Below are 15,790 nucleotides of genomic sequence, written 5' to 3'. Positions count from 1 at the left end.
GTCATGAGCCACTGACATGGATATTCAGAACTGAACTTGAGTCCACTCAAGTATCTCTCCATCCCTCAACATCTTTTAAGAGTATGACCCTGTTTGATGTACTGTGCTCACATGGGTAGTCTCACACCAAAGAGTATATGTGCAATACAAATTGGATTGAATGGATACCAGAAATAAAAATTTAAAAATTTAAAATAAAATAAAAAAACAATGTTGAGAAAGTATGAAAAGATAGGAAATGGATTTAGGAGGAATTAGGGGAAGGAATGGAGAGTGAATATTACTAAATACATAGTGCACATTTATGAAATAATTAATTAAAATACTATTTTTCTATTTCTCAGATAAAAATATTGTTTTTATATTTTAAAATATTTATTTATTTTTTATTTTTAAAATTTATTTATTCACTGTACATCCAATCTCTTCTTTGGATTCATGAATGAATCCAAAGAGTTGCAGGGCAGGTGGCTGGAAGTGTGACCCACTGGAAGCACATAACAGAGTAGCTAAAACTCCATGCTATATTGGGCATCTTGTGTAGAGGTAACTATACTGTAAATTTATGGACATGTACATGTATGTGTGTATGTATGTGCATGTTTATATACATATATCTATATTTTTATTTATTTTCTCTTTTTATTAAAATTCTTCAGTTTCATTTCTCTCTACTTCTTTCCAGTTCCTTCTTACCACACCTTCAACCCTTCACTCATTAGAAAAGAACACGCTTCTAAGAGATAACAATTATAAGAAAATAAAACATAATAAAATAAAACAAAAACTATTACACTGAATTTGTAAAAGGCAAGCCAACAAAAGTAAAAGAAACCCCAAGAGACATAAAAAGAATGATTCATTCATTATGTCCTACTATTTACAGTACACCTAGGTATTCCATAAAAGTACTAAACAAAAAGTCATATACACAGACAACCTGATGTAAATCTGCATTGGCCTTGTGCTTGCTGCTTCAGTCTTTGTGAGTTCATATGAGCTTTGTTCAATTGATTTAGAAGGCTTTGTTCTCATGATGTCTTTTGCATTATCTGGATCTTACACAATTTGATAACATTTTCAGAGATCTGAACTGAGGGAATTGATAGAGACATCCTATTTAGACTTGTAGGTTCCAGGGGGGTCTCATTCTCTGTATAATCTCTGGCTGTGGTTCTTTGTATTTGTTCCAATCTACTACAGAAGAAAGCTTCTCTGATAATGACTGAAAAGACACTACTCTATGAGTATAGCAGACTATGGTTAGGATTTGTTTTATCACTCCATTTTTTTTTTTTTTTGACCAGTTGTATTTGGTTTTAATGTATGTCTCTGGTCTATGTAGTTTCTGGATCTTGGTCACCCAATCAGTGTTGAGTATGAGTTAAATCTTGTGGGGTGGATCTTAAGCCAAATTGGACATTGATTGGTTACTCCCACAAGGTTTGTGCGACCACTGCCTAGCATATTTCTTAATCAGGAAAGATTGTAGATCAAAGGTTTTATGTTGTGTTGGTGTCTATGTTTCTCTTTTGGTATTCTTTGGAGTACCTCCCCATACAAAGACTCTATAACAGAGAGGTGAAGGTTCTGTGTAGGCTCCAGCTCTCCCTTTCCCATGTTTATGATCTGTGTGAATGTTGTCTTGGAAATGGGGTCTTGGTGTCAGTTTGCAGAGAATAATCTATTGTCTTGCCAATATCCTGGGTTGTTTCAGGATTTCCATGGAACCACTTTGGTCAACAGTTCAATTGGATAAAATCCACTAGTGCAGTATTGAAAGCTGCATTAGGTAGCAAGAGAAGGCTAGTTGGGAGTCTGTCTCCTCCATTATTGGAAACTTCACTCAGATATTCTTTATATATTTTGGGAAGTTTCCACTTCTATATGTTTTCACACCATTCCTCAAATTCTCCTCAATTCTAGCTGTCTCTCTTCGCATTCCCTCCCTCAACCCCATCTCCTCTCCTACTTTCTACCCGATTCTCAAATTTCTGTTTCTACTGTCCCCAGTCCACCTAACAAATTTGTTCTATCCCCTGACCCTGGGAGATCCATGTGCCCCACCACAAGTTCCTGTCTGTGTACCTAACCTCTTTGTGTCTATAAAGTATAACTTTATCATTTTTAATGGCTAGTAGTCACATATAAGTGAATATATATCATTTTACATTTCTAGACTGAGGCACCATCACTGGGAATGATTTTTCTAGTTTCATCCAGTTTCCTGTAAGTTTTATGATGTCCTATTTCAAACAGCTGAGTAGTATTCCATTGTATAAATGTACTACATTTTCTTTACCTATTCTTTCATTGATGGAATCTAGATTGTTTAAAAACTAGGTCTATTATGAATATATTAGCAACGAACCTGATTGATTAAGTATCCCTGTGGTAGGATGGAGTGTTCTTTGGGTATATGACCAAGAAGACTGGTATAGCTTAATGTTGAGGTAGGTTGATGCCCAAATTTCTAAGGAACTGTCATATGGATTCCCAGAGTGTCTACACAAGTTTGTACTCACATCAGCAATAGAAGAGTGTTTCCCTTATTCCACATCCTCACTAGCATGAGGTGTCACTTGTGTTATTGATATTACCTATTCTGATGGGTATAAAATGGAATCTCAAAGTAGTTTTGGTTTGCATTTCCCCGATAGTTAAGGATATTGAATATTTCTTTAGGTGTTTCTAGCCATTTGAGTTTCTTTTATTGAGAATTCTCTGTTTAGGATGTATACCTGATTTTAATTGGATTATTATTATTATTTGAGGTAGTAGCAGTAATAGTATCTCGTCTCTTGATTTCTTTATATATTTTGAATATTAGTTCCTCTATCAGATTTCTGCTTTGTTGAAAGAATGGTGTCTTTTGTCTTATAGAAGCTTTCTAGTTTCATGAGGTCTCACTTATTAATTGTTGCTCTTAGTGACTGTACTATTGATGTTCTGGGTCAATGGATTCAAGGCAATTCCCTATTTTCTCTTCTATCAGGTTTAGTGCATCTGGTTTCCTGTTGAAGTCTTTGGTCCATTTTGACTTGAGTTTTGGCAGAGTAAGACGTATGTTCTATTTGCATTTTCCTATATGTATACTTTCAGTTTGATCAGCATCATTTGTTGGAGATGCTGTATTTTATCCAGTATGTATTTCTGGTTTATTTATTAAAAAACTCAGGCTTGCATAGGATTTATGTCTGGGTCTTCAATTCAATGCCACTCATCACCATGTCTCTACTTATGCCAATATCATGCTGGATTTATTATTGTGGCTTTTATTATTGAAACCAGGAATGGTTAGAACTCAGCAGTTCTTTTATATTTTAGGATTGTTTTAAGTAACCTGGGTTTTTTGTTTTTGAAATTTCCCTTTCTAATGTCTTTTTTAAGTGTGAGAATTTTGATAGTGATGGCATTGAATCTATAGATTACTTTTTGAAACACAGACATTTTTTATTACATTAATCCTACTGAACTGTGAACATGAGAGATCTTCTTATCTCTTTTTCAATTTCTTTTTTTTTCTATTTTTTATTTTATTTAATTTATTTTTTGGTTATTTTATTTATTTACATGTCAAATGTTATTCCCCTTACCTGTTTCCCCTCTGCAGATCCCCTATCTAATCCCCCCTTCCCCCTGCTTTTATGAGGGAGCTCTCCCACCAACCTACTCACTCCCACCTCTCTGCCCTAACATTCCCCTACGTTGGGACATTGAGTCTCCAAAGGACCAAGGGTCTCCCTTCCCATTGATTCCAGATAAGGCAATTCTCTGCTACATAAGCAGTGGAAGTTATGGGCCCCTTCATGTGTACTCTTTCTTTGGTGGTTTGGGCCTGGGAGCTCTGGGGGTTCTGGTTGGTTGATATTGTTGTTCTTAATACCCCTTCAGCTTCTTCAGTTCCTCCCCTAACTCCTCCATTGGGGTCCCGTTGCTCAGTGTCATGGTTGGTTGCAAACATCCACTGCTCAGGCTCTGGCAGAGGCTCTCAGGGAACAGCCATACAAGGCTCCTGTCAGCAAGCACTTTTTGGCATCAGCAATAGTGTCTGGGTTTGGTGTCTGCATATAGGATGGATCCCCAGGTGTAGCAGTCCCTGGATGGCCTTTCCATTAATCTCTGCTCTATGATTTGTCTCTGCATTTCTTTTAGATAAGAACAATTCTGTGCTAATATTTTTAAGATGGGTTGGTGGCACCATCACTCAACCTGTGACCATGCCTAATATGTGGATATGGTCTCTACAGGCTCTCTTTCTAATTTGTTGCATATTACAGCTAATGTCATCCTCCTTGGGTCCTTGGAACCTCTTGCCTTCCTGGCATCTAGGACTTTCTAGTGGATAACCCCAGTCTCCATCCCCCACTGCTACACACCTCCTCTCAATTCTCTGATACTCTGTACTTCTACCCAGTCTCCTCCCACACCTGATCCTGCTCCCTTTTTCCCTTCCCCTCCCCCTTCCTCCCAGGTCCCTCCCTCCCTCTACTTCTGCATTTTTTTTTTTTGCTCCCCCTTCTAAGAAGGACTGAAGCATCCACACTTTGGACTTCCTTCTTACTGAGCTTCATATGGTCTGTGAATTGTATCATGGGTATTTCCAGCTTTTTGCCTAATACCTCAGTGAGCAAATACCTTGTGTGTTCTTTTTTGTGACTGGGTTATCTCACTCAGGATAACATTTTCTAGTTCCATCCATTTGCCTATGAAGTTTATGAAGTCATTGTTTTTAATAGCTGAGTAGTAAACCATTGTGTAAATGTACCACATTTTCTGTATCTATTCCTCTGGTGAGGGATATCTGGGTTATTTCCAGCTTCTGGCTATTGTAAGTAAAACTGCTATGAATATAGTGGAGCATGAGTCCTTGTTACATGTTGGAGCATCTTTTGGGATATGCCCAGGAGTATATATAGCACTCCTGGGTCATCAGGTAGTACTGTGTACAATTTCCTGAGGAACCTCCAGACTGATTTCCAGAGTGGTTGAACCAGCTTGCAATCCCACCAGCAATGGAGGAGTGTTCCTCTTTCTCCATATCCTCACTAGCATCTGATATCACCTGAGTTTTTTATTTTAACAATCTGACTGGTGTGAGGTAAATTCTCAGGGTCGTTTGATTCGACCTGAATATTTCTTTAGGTGCCTCTTGGCCATTCGAGATTCCTCAGTTGAGAATTCTTTGTTTAGTTCTTTACCCATTTTTAAATAGGATTATTTGGTTCTCTGGAGTCTAACTTCTTGAGTTCTTTGTATATTTTGAATATGAGCTATCTATATATAGTGTTGGTAAGGACCTTTTCCTGTCTGTAGGTTGCTCTTTGTCCTGTTGACAATGTCCTTTCCCTTGCAGAAGCTTTTCAATTTTATGAGATCCCATTTGTCTATAGTTGATCTTAGAGCCTGAGCCATTAGTGTTCTGTTCTGGAAAGTTTCCTCTGTGTAGATGTGTTTGAGGCTCTTTTACACATTCTCTTCTAAAAAAATTAGTGTATCTGGTTTTATGTGGAGGTCCTTGATCCACTTGGACTTGAGCTTTGTTTAAGGAGATAAGAATGTATCAATTATATTTTGCAAAGATTTATCAGAGTTTCCAAATTTTATTCATTTCCATGTGGTCATATAAAGAAATAGCTTTAAATGTCCATGTATGTGTGTGTGTGTGTGTGTGTGTGTGTGTGTGTGTATATATATATATGTATATGATTTGTAAGGTGTATATTGGTGTATATAGCATGGTTGTTATATATAGTCTCTCTATATCTTTATACAATGTAAAGCTCCTTAGGGTTTGCTGAAGAAAGATCTGACATACACTTGTAATCTTTTTGAAATAGATACTTTGTTCCCTTTTATATTTTTCAAAGTGAGCTCATATTTATATCCGAAGAGGATAATATTAAATAACAGAATAGAAAAAAAGAATGTATTAATTTACATTCTTCTTCATGCAGACCACCACTTGAGACAGCACCATTTGTTGAGTATGTTGTCTTTTATCCACCGAATGGTTTTGGTTTCTTCGTCAAAGATAAGGTGAGCATAGTTGTGTTGGTTTATTTCTGGGTCTTCAATTCTATTGTGTTGATCTAACTGTCTGACTCTGTACCAGTGCCATGCTGTTTTGTACAGACACTATTTGTCTGTAGTACAGCTTGCGATCAGGGATGGTGATTCCCCCAGAAGTTCTATTATTGTTGAGAATAGTTTTTGCTCTCCTGAGTTTTTGTTATACAAGGTGAATTTGAGATTTAATCTTTCTGTCTCTGTGAAGAATTGAATTGAAATTTTGATGGAGATTGCATTGAATCTGTAGATTGCTTTTGGTAAGATGCCTATTTTTACTAAATTATTCCTGTGGATCCATGATCTTGGGAGATCTTTCCATCTTCTGACTTCTTCAATTTCTTTCTTCAGAGTATTGAAATTCTTGTCATACAGATCTTTCACTTGCTTGGATAGAGTCACACCAAGATATTTTATAATACTTGTGACTATTGTGAAAGGTGTTGTTTCCCTAGTTTCTCTCTCAACCTATTACTCCTTTGAGCAGAGGCAGGCTAATGATTTGTTTGAATTAATTTTATATCCAGCCACTTTGATGAAATTGTTTATCAGCTGTAGGAGATCTCTGGTGGAATTATTAGGATCACTTAAGTATACTATCATATCATCTTCAAATAGTGATATCTTGACTCTTTCCTTTCCAATTTGTATCCCTTTGCTGTCATTTTGTTGCCTAATTGCTCTGGCTAGAACTTCAGGTACTATAATGAATAGATAGGGAGCAAGTAGGCATCCTGGTCCCTGATTTTCTTGAGGTTGTGTCATTTATTATTTCCAGCCATGTACTCCTTTTGGGTGTATTTTCTTCCTTTTATTCTAGAACTTTCAAATGTGTTATTAAGCTGCTAGTGTATTCAATTTCTTTATGTAGTCACTCCGATCTATGAGTTTTCCTCTTAGCACTTCTTTCATTGTGTCTCATAAATTTGGGCTTGTTATGCCTTCATTTTTGTTAAATTCTAAAAAGTCTTTAGTTTCTTTCTTCCTTTATCCCTTCCCCGACCAAGTTATCACTGGGTAGAGAGTTGTTCAGTTCTTATTAGCATGTGTGCTTTCTGTTGTTTTTATTATTGAAGACCAGCTTTAGTGCATGGTGGTCTGATTGGATGCATTGGATTATTTCAATCTTCTTGTATCTGTTGAGGCTTGTTTTGTATTTGGTTACATGGTCTATTTTGGAGAAGGTAACACGAGGTGCTGAAAGAAGGTATATATTCTTTTGTTTTAGAGTGAAATGTAGTTATCTGTTAAATCCATTTGGTTCATAACTTCTTTTAGTTTCTCTGTGTCTCTGATTATTTTCTGTTTCAATGTTTTGGTGACAATGGGGTGTTGAAATCTCCCACTATTGTAGTGTGAGGTTCAATGTGTGCTTTTAGCTTTAACAATGTTTCTTTTACAAATGTGGGTGCTCTTGCATTTGGGATATATATGTTCAGAGTTTAGAGTTCTTCTTGGTAGATTTTTTTGTGCATTTGGTGTTTTGATTATTATGTGACAGAGGGAATTTCTTTTTTGGTCCAATCTATTTGATTATCTGTAGGCTTCTTGCTTGTTTATTGGCACCTCTTTCTTTAGGTTAGGGAAATTTTCTTCTATAATTTTTTGAAGATGTTTACTGGCCCTTTGAGTTGGGAATTTTCGCTCTCTTCTATACCTATTAATCTTAGGCTTGTTCTTTTTATGTGTCCTGTTTTCCTGTATTTTTTGAGAATGAAGCTTTTGCATTTTGCATTTTCTTTGACTGTTGTTTCAATGTCTTCTACTGTATCTTCCATGCTTGAGGTTCTGTCTTCTATCTCTTGTATTCTGTTGGTGATGCTTGCATCTGTGACTCCTGATTTCTTTCCTAGGTTTTCTATCTCCATGTTTATTTCCCTTTGTGATTTCTTTATTGTTTCTATTTCCATTTTTAGGTCCTAGATGATTTTTTTCAATTCTTTCACCTGTTTAGTTGTGTTTTACTGTATTTCTTTAAGGAATTTATGTGTTTCCTCTTTAAGGGCTTCTACCTGTTTACCTGTGTTATACATTTTTTAAGGGAGATTTTATGCCCTTCTCAAAGTCCTCTTTCATCCTTATGATGTGGGATTTTAGATCAAAATCATGCTTTTTAGGTGTTTTAGGGTATCCAGGGTTTGCTTTGGTGGAGAAATGGGTTCTGATGATGCCAAATAGCTTTTGTTTCTGTTGGTTATGTTCTTGTGCTTGCCTGTTGCCATTTGGTTAACTTCAGTGTTAACTGGCCTTTCTATTTCTGAATGGAGCCTGTCCATCCTGTGATTTTGTGAGTCTAGGTGTGTCAGATCTTCTTGGGGTCTCATTGTCTCTGGGTGTGATAATGTAGGGAGGGCTGGAGCACAGGATCTACTCCTGGGCACAGATTTGAAATGGAAGGTTCATGTGTCCCTTTGTGGGTGGGAGTACCTGTGTCCCCTGGTCCCCAGGCCTGCTCCAGTTAGGCCAGGTATTGGGGCTGTAGTGGTATACTCACCTGTGAGCCTGGGTGTGTCAGAACTCCTGGGGGGTCAAGCTGTCTCTGTGTGTGTTTTGAGTATTTGGAGAGCTGGAGTAGAGGGTCCACTCCTGAGTGCAGATTGTGTTCCAGGCTTTTTTCTTTTCTTTTCTTTTCTTTTCTTTTCTTTTCTTTTCTTTTCTTTTCTTTTCTTTTCTTTCTTTTCTTTCTTTCTCTTTCTTCTTTCTTTTCTTTCTTTCTTTTTCTCTTTCTTTCTTTTTCTCTTTCTTTCTTTCTTTGTTTCTTTTTTTTGAGGTCTAATAATCTACAAATAAACAAACCGTGACTTCTGCTGTTCCAACTTGTATCTCCTTTCTATCCTTTCTATCCTTCAGTTGTCTCATGGCTCTAGCTTCATGTACTAAATTAATATATTCAATAGGTACACTGAGAGTGGAAAACTTTGTTTCTTGTTCCCAATTTGAGTATATTTGTTTTGAGTTTCTCTTCATTTATATTGATGTTGGCTATGGGCTTGCAGTAGACTGTCTTCATTTTGTTTAGATATGTCCCTTTTATCCTTAGTTTCTCTAGATTTTTAGCATGAATTGGCATTGGGATTTGTCAGTGACCTTTTTGCATCTAGTGAGATGATAGTGTTTGCTTTTGTCTTCTTTTAATTTCTTGTGTCCTCTCATAAGCTGTATGATTATTCTTTTAAATTTTGTGTCCTGGGTTTTATCTAGGTCATTCTCATTAGGAGATCATATTAATTCATTGTTCATTACTGAACTACCAGCCTGAAAGCATACATATAGCTAGTGTTATAGGGATCTATCTATCTATCTATCTGTCATCTATTTATCATCTATTCCTATTTCTATATTCATACGTTTTAAGAATTAATAAAGAAAGTTGGGTGTGGTGGCGCATGCTTTTAATCCCAGCACTTGGAAGGCAGAGGCAGGTGGATTTCTGAGTTCGAGGCCAGCTAGGTCTACAAAGTGAGTTCCAGGACAGCCAGGGCTATACAGAGAAACCCTGTCTTGAAACCCTCCCCCCAAAAAAAAGAATTAATAAAGAAAGAGAACTTGAAAATGAAAGAGAGCAAGGAGAGATATGAGAGAGTTTGTAGGGAGGAAAGGGAAGTAGAAAATAATGTAATTATATTATAATCCCCCAAGGTAATAGAAATTATTAAAAGAGAATGGTGGCTCTTCAAATATTCCTGATCTGGACCTAGGATTTTGTGTGTGGAAACTGACCCAGGCAGTGAGATGTAAGATGTAAGGAGAGAGTGAGAGTCTAATCCAGCAAGATGCTCATGAACAAAATGAATCATAATCTGTGTGTCTGGAATTGGCTTGTGGTTTTCAGATGGAAGCAGATAGATTGAAGCAGGTCAGTTTGCTTATATATTGTCACATATCACAAGCAAATTGTTAACTTTATGACACGAGGAACTATATACATTTTATTATGTGGTATATTTATAGCTTCTATTACACAGTTAATTCTATATAATATGCAGGCTAATAAAAAACTGGGGAGTATGTTACTTTATAAATGAACCCAAACACATGCTATTTTATAATATTAGAAAAGTAGAAAAGTATATACATGGTTATCAACAAACACTCCTCTCTCCATCTTTCTGTATGGAAAATATTCATAATGATATTTGATCATTCTATGTGTAAATAGTAAAATCTCCTTAGGTCCTAGAATAAGAATAACAGAAAAAATTGTATCACAATTTTGCTCACTGTTAACTGGATAATTGTTGCAATAAGCACCTGACAGGCTTATCTACCATCAAATGTCCTACAGACATTTAATCTGTCAATTATCATCAACAATAAAGTCATTCTTCAAGAGTCTCCCAAGGTAGATATTTCCTAAAGAATTTTGCATTAATTCATTTGTTGGGGATTACAAACGAACACTTCAGGAATGATCCAGTTCTAACTATGGTCATATCTCAGTGGAGAAAATGCCTTGAGGCTTTTGATTTCTACTTGCAGCATTGATCTGGCACTAAGCTAGAGGAAAAGAATAAAGGGAGTATACTCGTTTTATTCTGGACATGATTTTTGAAATCTTTACTTTAGTAGGTCTCCATCCCCAAAGAATTCCAAACGTCATTTGTTTTTTCATACTATAGCACCTCACTGAGAATATTCTTGATGACATTTTCAGTGGCCAGTTTGCTAAACTATTCTATACTGCTCTTAAAACATAATAGTATCTTCCTAAAGGACTAACATATTACAAGCACACTTAGGAAATATCTGTAGGCTTGGTTTGTTTGACACTGCCTTTTGGCTTTAAGTTTTGGTTGCATTGTTTTGCTAAAACCTGAAGGGAATTTGGAAGTCAAGAAAGCACATAGGATTCATTTACAACAATATTTCCCAAGGCAATATCTTAACATTAGAAGTAAATTATAACAACTTATATTACTGGAGACATACATTATAATTCATAGCCAGAAAAACTATATCAAGGTTGGTCTTTCTTTTATATAAAATGAGGCATTAAAAAAATCATTTAAAGCCATATGAAGAACTTTCTGGATGGAAAGAGCATCAGCAAAAGGTAATTGAAAAAATACATGTGTCTTGTAAAGCATAGAGACATTTCACCCTGAGGTTTCTTCTAATATACAACTATTTTACTACAAGGGTTTTGTCTTGTTTTGATTGGTTTCAATTCATGGAAAACACAGAATTTTTTTTCCTAATGTTACAGTAACTTCCAAAAACTTAGAGAAGAAGAATATCTATCATTTGAGCTGATTTTCTTCATATATATTACAAATTACCAGAAATAAACCTACTTAAGGAATTAAAAGGACTCTACTATAAAATTTTAATGAAATAAATTTTGATATACTTGGTCTATAATTTGATTGATATTCTCCATGACAGAAAATTAAAACAGGAATTGTCTAAAATTCATTAGCTTCTGGAAGTTCATTGGTTGACACAGGATGGATGGCAGAGATGTCAATGTAAATGCAGCAAAACTGGAAACTATCTAAAACTATAATGCAGGTTCTCTGCCTTTCCCTTATATCTACTCTAGATGTTTTTAATATTCCACAGGCTTATTGATGCAAATTGAAGAAAAAATGAGATTTGACCAAATTAACATTTAGAAAATGTTACCAAGAGTCACCTACAGATTCAACAAATCTCAGTCAAAGTTCCAATGACTTTCTTCACAGAACTGGAAAAAAATGAGTCCTAACATTTATATGGCAATGAATAAAAGACACTGGGTTTTTAAAATACCCTTAGCAGAATGAACAATGCTAGATGCTCACTATACCCAATCTCAGCTTATACTATTGATCCATAATGACAAAAATTATATCAGGCATGTAGATCATTGACCATCATAGAGGATCCAAAAGTAAGCCTATATAGATATGGTCACAAGATTTTTAACAAATGTGTCTAAAACACACTTTGGAGAAAATGCAGTTTCTTCAACAAATGGTGCTATGAAAAACATGAATATTTACATGTAGAACCGAAAAAATATTAGATTTATATCTTTTGTCCTATACAAAAATCAACTCAAATTGGATCAAAGGCTAAGTGTGAAATTTTTCATGTCCTTCCCTTTTGTGGCCTTTCAATAAATTCTAATCTTTTGAACATTATAGCAATAAAGTTCTTGCTTTAAAACAAGTCATTAGAAATTTTCTTTAAACAATAGTAGTATGAAAACTTGGAGTGACTGGGTAGTCTAAGCCTGAGGAATATCTAGAATAAATATAAGGGAAAGGGCAAAGAATCTGCAGCATATTTTTAGATAGCTCCCAGTTTTGTTGCATTTACATTGACATCTCTGCCATCCATCCTGTATTAGCCAATGAACTCCAAGAAGCTAATGAATTTTAGAAAATTCTAGTTTTAATTTTCTGTCATGGAGAATATCAATCAAATTATAGACCAAGTACATCAAAAGCTTCAAAGATGTTTTCTGTGATTTATTTTGCGAAGGTACTTTTGCCATAAAATATAGGAACTTTGAAAATGTCAATAGTGTTTTTCCTTATTTATAACTACACATACTTGGGTTATCTATCATTGCAACAAGATTTTTAAAAGTCTCTTCAGTTTTTAAAAGTTTATCATTAACTTACTGTTTTGACATGTAAAGAAGAGTACTTTTGTGAACTCTAAACCTTTACCATAGCAAGAAACAGTAAAATAATAACATTTGTCTTCTGTTAGGAAGCATTGACATGGCGTTACTACAGCAAAATTGGGTTTTGTGATAAAATATGTATTACAGACAAGTTATATTTGATTTTAAAAGCATTGTCTTAGGTTTTCTAATGCTGTGAGGAGACACCATGACCACAGTAACCTTTAATAAGAAAGACATTTATTTAGGGCTAGCTTATAGTTTCAGAAGCTTAGTCCATCATCATCATCATCATCATCATCATCACCCACCTCAATGACACACCTCCTTCAACAGGCCACACCTACTCCAACCATGCCCATCTCCTAATAATTTCAACTAGTGGTACTCTCTAAGTAGTCTATGTGGGCCATTTTTATTCAAACCACCACAGTTACCTTCATGTATTTTTTAATATATTTTTAAAACTTAAGTGCTGCCCTAGTTTCCATTCTGTTGCTGTAACAAAAAGAAAAAAAAAAAACCATGGGAAGAAAAAAGTTTACTTCATGTCACATGTTTTACTCCTTCATCAGGTATCCTCAGAACAGGAAATTGGAGGTCAGACCTGACACAGAAACACAGAGCAACACTGCTTACTGCCTTGTTGCATGTGACCATGTGACTTAATTTTTGTTGTTGTTGTTCACTTTACAACACAAAAGAACTCACATAATATGCACTCACTGATAAGTGGATATTAGCCCTGAAACCTAGAATACCCAAAATACAATTTGTAAAGCACATGAAACTAAAGAAAAAGGAAGACCAAAATGTGGACACTTTGCCCCTTCTTAGAATTGGGAACAAAACTCCCATGGAAGGGGTTATAGAGACAAAGTTTNGAGCTGAGATGAAAGGATGGACCATCCAAAAACTGCCTCACCCAGGGGTCCATCCCATAATCAGCCACCAAACGCAGACACTATTGCATACACCAGCAGGATTTTGCTGAAAGCACCCTGATGTAGCTGTCTCTTGTGAGGCTATGCCAGTGCCTGGCAAACACAGAAGTTTAGGCTCACAGTCAGCTATTGGATGGAACACAGGGCTCCCAATAGAGAAGCTAGAGAAAGTACCCAAGGAGCTAAAGGGGTCTGCAACCCTATAGGTTGACCAACAATATGAACTAACCAACACCCCCAGAGCTCGTGTCTAGCTGCATATGTAGCAGAAGATGACCTAGTCAGTCATCATTGGGAAGAGAGGCCCCTTGGTCTTGCAAACTTTATATGCCCTATTACAGTGGAACACCAGGGCCAAGAAAGGGGATTGGGTGGGTAGCGGAGTGGGGGGGGGTATAGGGGACTTTTGGGATAGCATTTAAAATGTAAATGAAGTAAATACCTAATAAAAATTGGAAAAAGGAGATCATTACAAAATAATTCCATAATAATGACATATAGAAGATGTTTCCCAACAGCCCATACTCTTCTTTCTCCCACAAAAATATTTTAGAATTATGGTGCACCCACATGGGAACAGGACATCCAGAAATTAGACTATCTTAGAGCCAACGGCTCATATCTTTTATGTCACTAGGAAAAAAAAAAAAAAAAAGGTGGTCCCAATATACTTCAGTTAGCTACCTAGGACTCTGAAGAATGTCTTTCCATAAAACAGTTGTATCTTTTTCAGTTCCAAAAATACTTGCAACAAACATGCTCATGGCCCATGTTTGAGGAAGATTATATAGAAGACAACTAAATCTTTGGATCCCACTGCCATACTAGATTGCTCTTTGGCAGTCTCCTACATCTTCACAGAGAATATGGGCTAATTTTTTTTAATTAGTTAAGCAAACAGTCTCCAGATTCTGTAACTTTTGACACAGTAGAAAACAGATGATAATGTTATGGATGAGAAAGAATGTACATACACTGTGGTAGGATCCTAAACTTCTTCTCATAAGGTCAGCAGTTAGGCATATACACTGAAGGTAGAGACTAAAAGATTCTTCTCTTCATGTTGTCAGAAAAGATGGCATATAAATCTAAGGTTTGGGCAGCTGAATCTATCACCTGCAAGCACAGTGTATAGTTAGTTGTTAAGTCTTATTCTTCTAGGATCATGGAGAATTTAGGACTGCTTGTAGGATCAGCAGTAGAGCTCAATATCATAAGTGCTAAGAGGAAACAAAGGAAAGGCAAAAAGGCAGAAAGATATAAGCACAGTTATATTTATATACATGAATAAATGTGTAGATAGTAGGTATATTAGGACATAGGAAAATGTGCTTATGTAGAACAAATGACAGTAATTTTATCAAGTCAATAATGAGCAAAATACTACAAAGTTTCAGGAAATGAAAACATTTTGTATGAGAGAAGAGTAATTAAAGGAACAGTAACTGCTATTTTTATAGAAATGCAAGTTACAAGCCTAAACAAATGATCAGAAAAATTGAGCAGCATATACATGTTATTGAAACATTTTAAAGAATAAAACATCAGAAAATGTTAAACCATTTTAAATGTTACAGAACTGATCATAAAGAAGATGCAGAAAATACACTCAATACTTCTCTTTTTTATGCCAATGTACTACATAGACACAGAAAAAACAGTTTCTACAGCATAATGTGAATATATTTTATTTTAATGATGATAAAAATCAATATAAAATATAGTAGGGTAAAACATACATTCCCATGCTCTTTTTTTTTTTTAAGACATTTTCTTTATTTACATTTCAAATGTTATCCCCTTTCCTGGTTTCTCCTCCAAAAATCTCCTATCCCCTTCCCTGTCCCACTGTTCCCCAATGATCCCACTCCCATTCCTGATCATTGCATTCCCAGATACTGGTATATAGACCCTTCACAGGACCTAGGGCCTCTCCTCCCATTGATGACCAACTAGGCCATCCTCTCCTACATGTACAGTCAGAGCCACAAGTTCCGCCACGTGTGGGTGTTTTGTTTGTTTGTTTGTTTTTGTTTCTGTTTCTGTTTTATTGGTGGCATAGTTCCAAGGACCTCTGGGAGTACTGGGTAGTTCATATTGGTGTTCCTCCTTAAGGGCTTCAAACCCCTTTAGCTGCTTGGGTACTTTCTCTACCTCCTTC

Source organism: Mus pahari, chromosome 3 (assembly GCF_900095145.1).
Source record: "Mus pahari chromosome 3, PAHARI_EIJ_v1.1, whole genome shotgun sequence".
In the NCBI taxonomy this organism is placed as follows: domain Eukaryota; kingdom Metazoa; phylum Chordata; class Mammalia; order Rodentia; family Muridae; genus Mus; species Mus pahari.
Note: the sequence above shows the minus strand (reverse complement) of the source record.